Raw genomic sequence first — 10,054 nt, 5'->3', positions numbered from 1 at the left:
ATAAGTAAACACAAACGCACACAAACCTACTCACACATTGTCACCAGCCTATGTAGGAGCGTTAACAGAAGGAACCTACATAGGCTGTAACCCCACAGCAACTGTTAATTTTAAAGGAAAAAAAATTATAAAAAAAATTGCATGGGCTCTCGCATAATTTTAATAACCAGCAGAGGGAAAGCCGACAGCTGAGGGCAGATGTTTACAGCCTGGGAAGGGGGTAATACCCATGGAGCTTCCCAGGCTATTAATATCAGTTTATAGCTGTATACTTAGCCTTTACTAGCTATTAAAATGGGGACACCAACAAAAAATGACGTGGGGTCCCCCTGTAATTAATAACCAGCAAAGTCTATGCAGACAGCTGCCAGCTGACATTAATAGTCTAGGAAGGGGCCATGGATATTGTCCACCCCAAGCTTAAAATATCAGCTCTCAGCCGCCCCAGTGGATTGGTTGTCGTGGGCCACTTGAATGGCCACCAAGGTCTCCCCCTTAGACTTTTATCTTTGAGGTCATCTGAAGGCGATTGTCTATGCTGTGAAGATACGAGATGTGCAGCATCTGAAACAATGGATACTGGAAGCCTGTGCTAGCATTTCTTCTGTGGTGTTGCTATCAGTGTGTCAAGAATGGGAGAAGAGGGTTGCATTTACAATCCAACACAATAAGTAGCACTTTGAACACATTTTATAAGTGGTCATAAACTTGTAAATAACTCATGAAAGAATAAAGTTATGTTAAAACCAAGCACACCATTGTTTTTATTGTGAAATGCTCAATAAGTTTAATGTGTCACATGTCCCTCTTCCCATTGGAAAAAATAAAGTTGGATCCAAAATGGCAGACTTCAAAATGGCCACCATGGTCACCACCCATCTTGAAAAGTTTCCTCCCACCCATATACTAATGTGCCACAAACAGGAAGTTGATATCACCAAACATTCCCATTTTATTTAGGTGTATCCATATAAATAGCCCACCCTGTATATTGATTGAAGAATTAAAAAGTTAACGCTTTAGGAAGGAAAAAATAAAGGGTTAAGTGACTGGGTGTAACTACAAGTTTGCCCTTTGTCCAGGATTAGACACTTTCAGGTTAATTTCTTCCTTCTTCCGTCAGCCATGGCATCTGCTATTCTGAGAGACGAGCTGCTCTGCTCCATCTGTTTATCTACATTTAAGGATCCTGTAACGCTGAGATGTGGACACAACTTCTGCCGGGTCTGTATTAGTCGTGTGCTGGATACACAGGACGAGTCTAGAGTTTATTCCTGTCCTGAATGCAGAAAAGAGTTTCAGGTGTGGCCGAAACTGATGAGGAACATAAATCTCCATAACGTAGCAGAACGTTTCCTGATTACGCAGCCAGAAGAGGAGATCATCGGGATCTGCTGCACTTACTGTGTGGACTCTCCTGTACCTGCTGTTAGATCCTGTCTACACTGTGAGGCTTCTCTGTGTGATAAACACCTGAGAGCTCACAGCAAATCACCAGAACATGTCTTATCTGATCCCAGCACTTCTCTGGAGAAAAGGAAATGTTCTGTCCATAAGGAACTTTTAAAGTATTATTGTACTCGGGATGCCATCTGTATCTGTGTGTCCTGCAGTTTGGCTGGAGAACATCGAGGACACCGTGTGGAGATGCTGGATGTAGCCTCAAAGAAGAAGAAGAAGAAACTAAGAAATGTTTGCAAGAAACTGATCACAAAGAGAAAGGAGACTGAGGAAAAAGTCCAGAGTCTAGAGGAACAGAGGAGAAAAGCTCAAGAAAAAGCAGCTAGAGAAGCCGAGAGAGTCACTGCCCTGTGTACAGACATCAGGAGACGGGTGGACGACCTGGAGAAGAAGGTCCTGAGTGAGATCTCCAGGCAGGAAAAGGAAGAGTCACTGTCACTGTCTGCTCTGATCCATCAGCTGGAAATAAAGAAGGACGAGCTGTCCAGGAAGATGAGACACATTGAGGAGCTGTGTAACATGATGGATCCACTGACTGTCTTAGGGCTGTCCCACACGTCCAGATAATTCCGGTACCGGAATAAATCGGTACCGGAGTTATCCGTGTCCGTGTGCCTGGGAACTCACGGAGGCCATACGTGCGGCACACGTGTGCCGCCCGTATGGCGAGTGGGTACCACATGGAGCGTGTGGTACCCACTCTGCATGGTGCTGAAGCTGCGATTCATATCCTCTCTGCAGTAGCGTTTGCTGCAGAGAAAATATGAAGAATAGTGTTAAAAATAAAGATTTAGGTGTCCGCCGCCCCCCCACCCCCTGTGCGCCCCCCCGCTGGTCAGAAAATACTTACCCGGGTCCCCCGTCGGCTGTCGCTCCTTCCTGGTCTGGCCGCGGCTTCTCCTGCATGCGGTCACGTGGGGCCGATCATTTACAGTCATGAATATGTGGCTCCACCCCCCATAGGGGCGGAGCCGACTATTCATGATTGTAAATGATCAGCCCCACGTGACCGCATACAGTAGGAGGCGCGGCCAGACCAGGAAGGAGCGAGGGAGCGGGTAAGTATTTTCTGACCAGCGGGGGGGCGCACAGGGGGTGGGGGGGCGGCGGACACATGGATCTTTATTTTTAACACTATTCTTCATATTTTCTCTATAGCAAACGCTGCTACAGGGAAGATATGAATACCGGCTTCAGCACCATGTGGGGGGGACAGCGCTTACTGTAGCGCTGTCTCCGGCACGCCACACGGACCCCAGACGGAGAATGTCCGTGTGAGGTCCGTGTTTTACGCGGACCCATTGACTCTATTGGGTCCGTGTAAAACGTGCGCTCCCACGAACACTGACATGTCTCCGTGTTTGGCACACGGAGACACGGTCCGCAAAAAATCAATGACATCTGAACAGATGCATTGATTTTTATGGGTCTACGTGTGTCAGTGTCTCCGGTACGTGAGGAAACTGTCACCTCACGTACCGGAGCCACTGACGTGCCTTACAGGAACCAGACACCGGTGACTTGTGTGATCCTGAGGAGGAGGGAGGTGATGAGGACACAGGAGGACATGATAAACAGCCCCATGATGGAGATGACCTGGATGTGGCTGTGATCTCACACACATTACACACATTATGTGACGTAATATCAGGTATAAGGAGCGGGATCTATGTGGAGGGTCCTGCAGACATATTACTGGATGTAACCACAGCTGCTAATAATCTCCTTATATCAGACGACCTGAAATCTAAAACCTGGACTCGAGAGAATCAGAAACGTCCAGAAAAATCAGAGAGATTCCAGGAATGTAATCAGGTGATGAGCAGGAGAGGATTTACCTCAGGACGACATTACTGGGATGTGGAGAGCAGTAGATCAGTGTGGTGGAGGGTGGGGATGTGTTATCCCAGTATAGACAGGAGGGGAGGTCAGTCATACATTGGAGATAATAACAAGTCCTGGAGTCTGTGCAGATATCATAATCAGTATTTAGTGAGACATGGTCGTAAAGTGATCCAGTTACCTGACAAGAGCTCTAGTGATAGAGTCAGGATATGTCTGGATTATGACGTCGGGCAGTTGTCCTTTTATGAGTTGCAAGACCCCATCAGACACTTACATACCTTCACTGCCACCTTCTCCGAGCCCCTTCATGCTGTGCTATGTGTAGATCTCCCACTATTTATTAATGATACCTGGATTAGAATCTGCATCTGAAGAATAATAGTTGTTGTAAGAAATTTGCCCAGAGACTGGTGACATCACAGGGAGGGTAATCTGATTGCCTGAACACTAAGACTGTATGCCCACGTTGCGCTTTTTATGCGTTTCCGCCACAGTGGAAACGCTTAAAAAACGCATTCCCATGTAATCCTATGGGATTCCGCAGTTGCTATGCCCATGCTGCGGATTTTCCCGCTGCGGATTTTCCCGCTGCGGAATCGCATATCGGGAAAATCCGCAGTATGTTCATTATTTCTGCGGAATCGCTGCGATTCCGCAGCAATAGGATTGCATTTAAACGCTCACTTTATGCATGTGGCTATGCCCACCATGCGTAAAGTGAGCGCTTCATGTGCGGATGGAACCCAGGGCCTGGAGGAGAGGATACTCTCCTCCAGGCCCTAGGTACCATATCCCTGTAAAAAAAAAAAAAAGAATTAAAATAAAAAAATAGGGCTATACTTACCTTCTGATGGCCCCCAGAGTCCTCCCGGCTCTCAGTGGTGCATGCGGTGGCTTCCGTTCACAGGGATGCATTGCGCGAATCACCTGAGATGACATCGCAGTCACGCGAGCGTGACGTCACAAAGGTCCTTCGCACAAATCATCCCTGGGAACAGAACGTACCGGGAGCGCCGCTAAGGAGATCGGGGCCGTCGGAAGGTGGGAATAACCATATTTTTTATTTTTTTAACATTCTATCTTTTACTATTGATGCTGCATAGGCAACAATAGTAAAAAGTTGGTCACATTTGTCAAGCACTATGCTTGACAAGTGTGACCAACCTGTTAATCACTTTTCTAATCTTCAAATCGCTTGGAAAAGCGCAAGCATTCTGCAAGCTAAAAACGCTTGCAAAACGCTTGTGTTTTGCGGGAAAACGCATGCGAATTCCGCATGCAATTTACCTGCGGAAGGGAGTTGCGGAAATGCTGCGGACATTTCCGCAGCATTTCTGCAACGTGGGCACATAGCCTTAATAAAACAGGCCATGTTATTATGGCTATTATGGACGACCCCCCAGGATTATTACTGTTATTAGTTTTAGGGGAAGTTCTCAAAAACGTATAAAAATCATTCAGCGTTTCATCCAGAAAAGTGGGACGATCTTTTTCTCACTTGTCCTCCGTGTACAATCCAATACTTAACAGCAGCTGTTAACCATTTACAGTTTCCTTTGTTACAGAATTACAATGCATCCGTACAAATTGGATACTGTACTGTAGCGCTTTATGACATCACATTTTATTTTTATTTATTTTTTTACGCACTCATAGCATAAATATACTTGAATAGATGAGTCTCATCCTATTTACACACGAAACTTGTGCATGTTGTGATTTTTATTTTTTTTCACCTGCCGACATTGTTCCTGGCGTTGTGTTTTTTTTTTCACCTATATCACTCACACCAGAAAGACCGTCTGTAGAACGACCGTCAGGGCTCCTGCACACGACCTTATATTTCACCCGACCACACTTGGACCAATGTTATTCCATGGGGCAGTACAGATGAACAATTTTTTTCACTGACGAATTCGGTGTGTGAAAATTATTGCAGAGAATCACATGTCACAGTATAGCGCCCGATCTTTACGGATACATTACAATTTTGTAACAGGAAACTGTAAATGGTTAATAGCTGCTGCTGTAAAAAACTAATTTTACACGGATGATAAGTGAGAAAATAATCGTTCTACTTTTCTGGATGAAACTTTGACAATTGTTTATACTCTCGTGTGAACCTCCCCTTAGGCCACGTTCACACAATCAGTATTTGGTCAGTATTTTATATCAGTATTTGTAAGACAAAACCAGGAGTGGGTGACAATACAGAAGTGGTGACGTGTTTCTATTATATTTTTCCTCTGATGGTTCCTGTCCTCGTTTTGGCTACAAATACTGAGTTAAAAAAAAATCCTCACCAAATACTCAACGTGTGAACGTCACCTGAAAATGAACTGGTCTGTGTCCCCCTTTTTTAGAGATCTGCTTTACTTTTCAGGGCTTGTTTTCTACATGATGAGCTGCAGTTTTATAGGTGACATTTTCGGGTCTATAAAAATATTTTGATCGCTTTTAATTGATTTTTTTTAGGGAATTGTGGTGACGGAAGAAACAAATTCTGGAGTTTTGATTTTTTTCCTTTTTTTGCTTCATGATGTTCACCGTACGGGTGAAATAATTTTATATTTTCAACAAGTTGGATTTTTGTGTACGCGGCAATACAAAATATATTTTTTTTAAATTATCATTGTTTGTAACTGAGAAAATACAATATTTTAATTGGGTTTTTATTTTTGTTCATATTTCTTTTTTTTTAGCTTATACTTCTTTTTCAGTGTTGCAGTCGTTTGGTCGCTTGTACTATATACTGTATAATCTCAGGATCGCTGTATACAGTCACTGGCAGTTTCCTATGAAGCTCAGTCACAATCTGGGCCTTACAATAGGACGGAGGGGGCAGAAGACACGGCCTATACATATTACACATAGTGAGGAATTGATAGATAAAGTGTAACAGGAGAATGTATAACTGCTCCTCATACAATAATCTGTGTGACAACCTTATTCCACCTTTCTATCTCGCAGGACAAGGGTTGTCGTTATGTCCCGTGTTGGTCACTTCTGTGATATTTCTGGTTTTCTATCATTTTGGAGATTGTGTTTTTCCTTTTCTTGTAATCCTCGCACTGTATTATATCTAATGTAACCGCTCGGTATAATAAACTGTCCTCTCCTCCTGTAATATTACTACTGTCACGTGTCTCCTTGTGATATAGTGGGGGCTGGAGGCGCAGCTGTAGGGGGCTCACGGGCAGCCATCGCACCAGGGCCAGAGGAATAAGAAGAGACGATCCGGACTCATGGAAGAGTCAGCAAATCCCAACCGCCCCCGATCTTGCCTGAAACTTCCCGGAAACTGGCGATTCCTAAAGGTTTTCATTATTCTGGAGGCTGGGAACAGGTCGCGTCTCCTGACTTTACAGTTCTCTCTATTCGGACCATCTCTTATTGGCCATTGCCCACTATGGAGGCCAAAGTACAATGATATTGTAATGATATTATGGCAGGTGCTCCACCCTCCCCCGATATTATAATGGTGACCTGTCCTAAGGATGTGTGATCATTATAAAAGTAGTGGACAACTCTTTATACCCAACGTGTCTTTCTATAAATCCCCAAATGCTCTATTCATGACGTTTGGCTCCACCGACTTCAATGGAAAATAACATGTACAGAACCGCAACGAATTATCAGAAAACTGCTCAGTGGCCATTATAGAGGTATTCTCATCTTACACATGATGGCGTTGTCACCGTCAGGGCTGAGGTGGTCACATGTGTAATTCTCTCTGGTGACTTCTATGGGACCTCTGGATACAGATGATTACACTTGCCGTGCTCCCATAGAAGTCACCAAAGAGGTAAATTCACGCTCATCTCTCCTCTGACAGCAGGTGGAGTACCAGTCATGATGGAGGGGGGCGCTATTCCCATTCTTGAGAATGATACACGACCACCTGCTGGGACCCTCATCTATGAGAAATCTATGTCATATCTGGAGTTATACCATAAAGGTCTTAAGTCAGAAACACACAGGAGAAAAGATCACATCATGCTGCACTTTTGAGAGCGGATGATTCACTACAGTAATGTGCATAAGTTTTAGACAGGTTTGAAAAAAATTCTGCAAAGTAAAAAAGCTTTAAAAAATTGAAGCACCAATAATTCACCTCCATCCGTTATCAGAATGTAAAGTTAATGAACAAAGGAGAAATGTAAATCCCATCAATATTTAGTGACCACTCTGTGTCTTCAAAACATCATCAATTCTTCTAGATGAACTTACACCATTCTAATGTACAGCGCTGCGGTATATGATGACGCTATATAAGTGTAAGCAGTTATTTTGGGAGATGACAATGAAGAGACAGTGGTACTTAACCAACACTATTTATTTACCTAACACAAAAAGGAAAATCTATTTATAAATATATATACAGGTAAGCACTATATGGCGGGTTACAGTAATGGGCACCAGTACTTTCCACTAAGTCCTAGATATGTGAGTCACTGGGTGTACAGTGAGCATGTCGCACTGGCTGTCTCCATTCCCTGAAGCATGGCCCCAGCCAAATCCTGTACTGTGTGTCTGCACTGGAAGGAACGGCCCACAAGTATGGTCCTCTAATATAGCCGGTTCGTCTCCTGAACCTGGTTCGGATCTGGTCAAAGTCTTTGTGGCGCCGGTCTCAGACTTCTAATGGCGTGGGACATGGATCTTCTACTGGTGTGGAGTAGGAATCTTCCTCACAGCTCAAGCCTTCTCCGGCATCTGACCACTCTCGGACCCTTCTGTGGCAATGGTGGCTGTAAGCCCACCTAGCATCCACATGATCAGTACTAGTACTGGTTCTGGCACCAACTTCTTCTTCACGGCCCAGCCAGGCCTTTTAGAATTAGCAACTAACTGTGACATTGATGTCACCTGACCTGATGTCGTCTTTTAAACTCCTCCTCTGGGAACATGGGTTCCCACTAATAGGTTCTTAATACTGTAATTCTTTTTTTATTTTCACTTTTATTATTAGTATTATTATTTATTTATTTATATAGCACCATTAATTCCATGGTGCTGTACATGAGAAAGGGGTTACATACAGGGTTATAAATATCGTTTACAGTAAACAAATTTACAATGACAGACTGGTACAGAGGGGAGAGGACCCTGTCCTTGCGGACTTACATTCTTTTGCCTTTGACCAGCAGATAGTGGTGTTCACTTGCAATTACTCAGTTAGGCATTAACTTCAACTGTATTCTCTCTTGTTCACTTACTTACATAAGCACTAATAATAATAATAATAATAAGGTTTTTTCCTTTTTCAATATTAAACTGCCCCCAATGTCTTGTTAGTGAGGCATTGAGTATCACTTAGGCTACTTTCACACTAGCGTCGTGCACTGCACGTCGCTATGCGTCGTTTTGCAGAAAAAACGCATCCTGCAAAAGTGCTTGCAGGATGCGTTTTTTCTCCATAGACTAGCATTAGCGACGCAGTGCGGCGCAATGCCACACGTCGCAACCGTCGTGCGACGGTTGCGTCGGACCGTCGGCACACAAAAACGTTACATGTAACTTTTTTTGTGCGTTGTGTGCAGCAATTCCGACCGCGCATGCGCGGCCGGAACTCCGCCCCCACCTCCCCGCACCTCACAATGGGGCAGCAGATGCGTGGAAAAACAGCATCCGCTGCCCCCGTTGTGCGGCGCTTCCACAGCTAGAGTCGGTGCAGTGCACGACGCTAGTGTGAAAGTAGCCTAACATGGTCTTCTCAAGCAAAACTTCACACTATTTATCTCAAAATAACACTTTTTATCCGTAGGTGATTGAATCACATACCTTTTCTTTCGGCCTTAGAGGTGGCGCTTTCTATCCTTCCAGTCACTGTCCTCTTCAAAATTATTCACGCCCATCGCAGCCTGATTGATTGCTTGGACTGCCCCAATATTATGGCAGTCGCCCAGTAAATTTCATGCTCGAGCACTGACTATCAGGTCCCCGTGCATGTGCGCTGAATCGGGATGTACATCCCTTGTTTCACTTCATATCTGCACATGTTCTGGAGCCGCAGTGAGTCAGTGGCTAGGTGACGTATGCGTTGTGAGCGCACACACTATGACCAACGCTATGTTCCCGTGGCTTCATGAGCAGATCCCGTGAGCAGATTTGCAGGCACCATAACGGCTAATGAAGGTGCCAGGAACTGCGAGGGCTAAAGTTAAATAAGTGTTGGGGGAATGACGTCTTTTGAATATGGCACATGTGGGATGATAATTGTTTATAGGGAAAGAGGAAGGGTAAAAAAGGGGTATATAAGTTAAGAGTGGGAAGATACCCCCCTCTTTCCTGCATCTGTCCTAAGGAAAGTAGGGAGTAGAGTCTGTACCATAATGGCTGATGCTCTGGAAAAAATGGTGCTGGACTCTCCCTCTATTCCAATTTTCCACGGTCTCCCTAAGACTCAAACTAATTTTTACTCCTAACCTAGGACCAATTATATCTGGCATCAACTCCCTAAGTGAAGGTCTCAGTACATGGATATATCGGCAAATACAACCTTTAGGCTATGTGCACATGTCCGGAATTGCCGTGGAAATTTCCACGGCAATTCCGCAACTCCCTGCCACGGGTATAACGCATGCGGAATTGGCATGCGTATTCCCGCTAAACACTAGCATTTTGCAAGCGTAATTAGCTTGCAGAATGCTAGCGTTTTCCAAGTGATCTGTAGCATCGCTTGGAAAACTGATTGACAGGTTGGTCACACTTGTCAAACATAGTGTTTGACAAGTGTGACCAACTT

The 10,054-nt window shown here is 44.5% G+C and overlaps 1 pseudogene; it reads left to right on the top strand.

The window, feature by feature from the left end:
- The first annotated feature begins 1,119 nt into the window (after positions 1-1,119).
- LOC143773493 (E3 ubiquitin-protein ligase TRIM7-like) overlaps positions 1,120-10,054 on the top strand; it is a 31,855-nt pseudogene continuing 22,920 nt past the window's right edge.

Source organism: Ranitomeya variabilis, chromosome 5 (assembly GCF_051348905.1).
Source record: "Ranitomeya variabilis isolate aRanVar5 chromosome 5, aRanVar5.hap1, whole genome shotgun sequence".
Taxonomy (NCBI): domain Eukaryota; kingdom Metazoa; phylum Chordata; class Amphibia; order Anura; family Dendrobatidae; genus Ranitomeya; species Ranitomeya variabilis.
The sequence above is the reverse complement of the archived record's forward strand: the minus strand, read 5'-3'. Positions and strand labels throughout refer to the sequence as shown.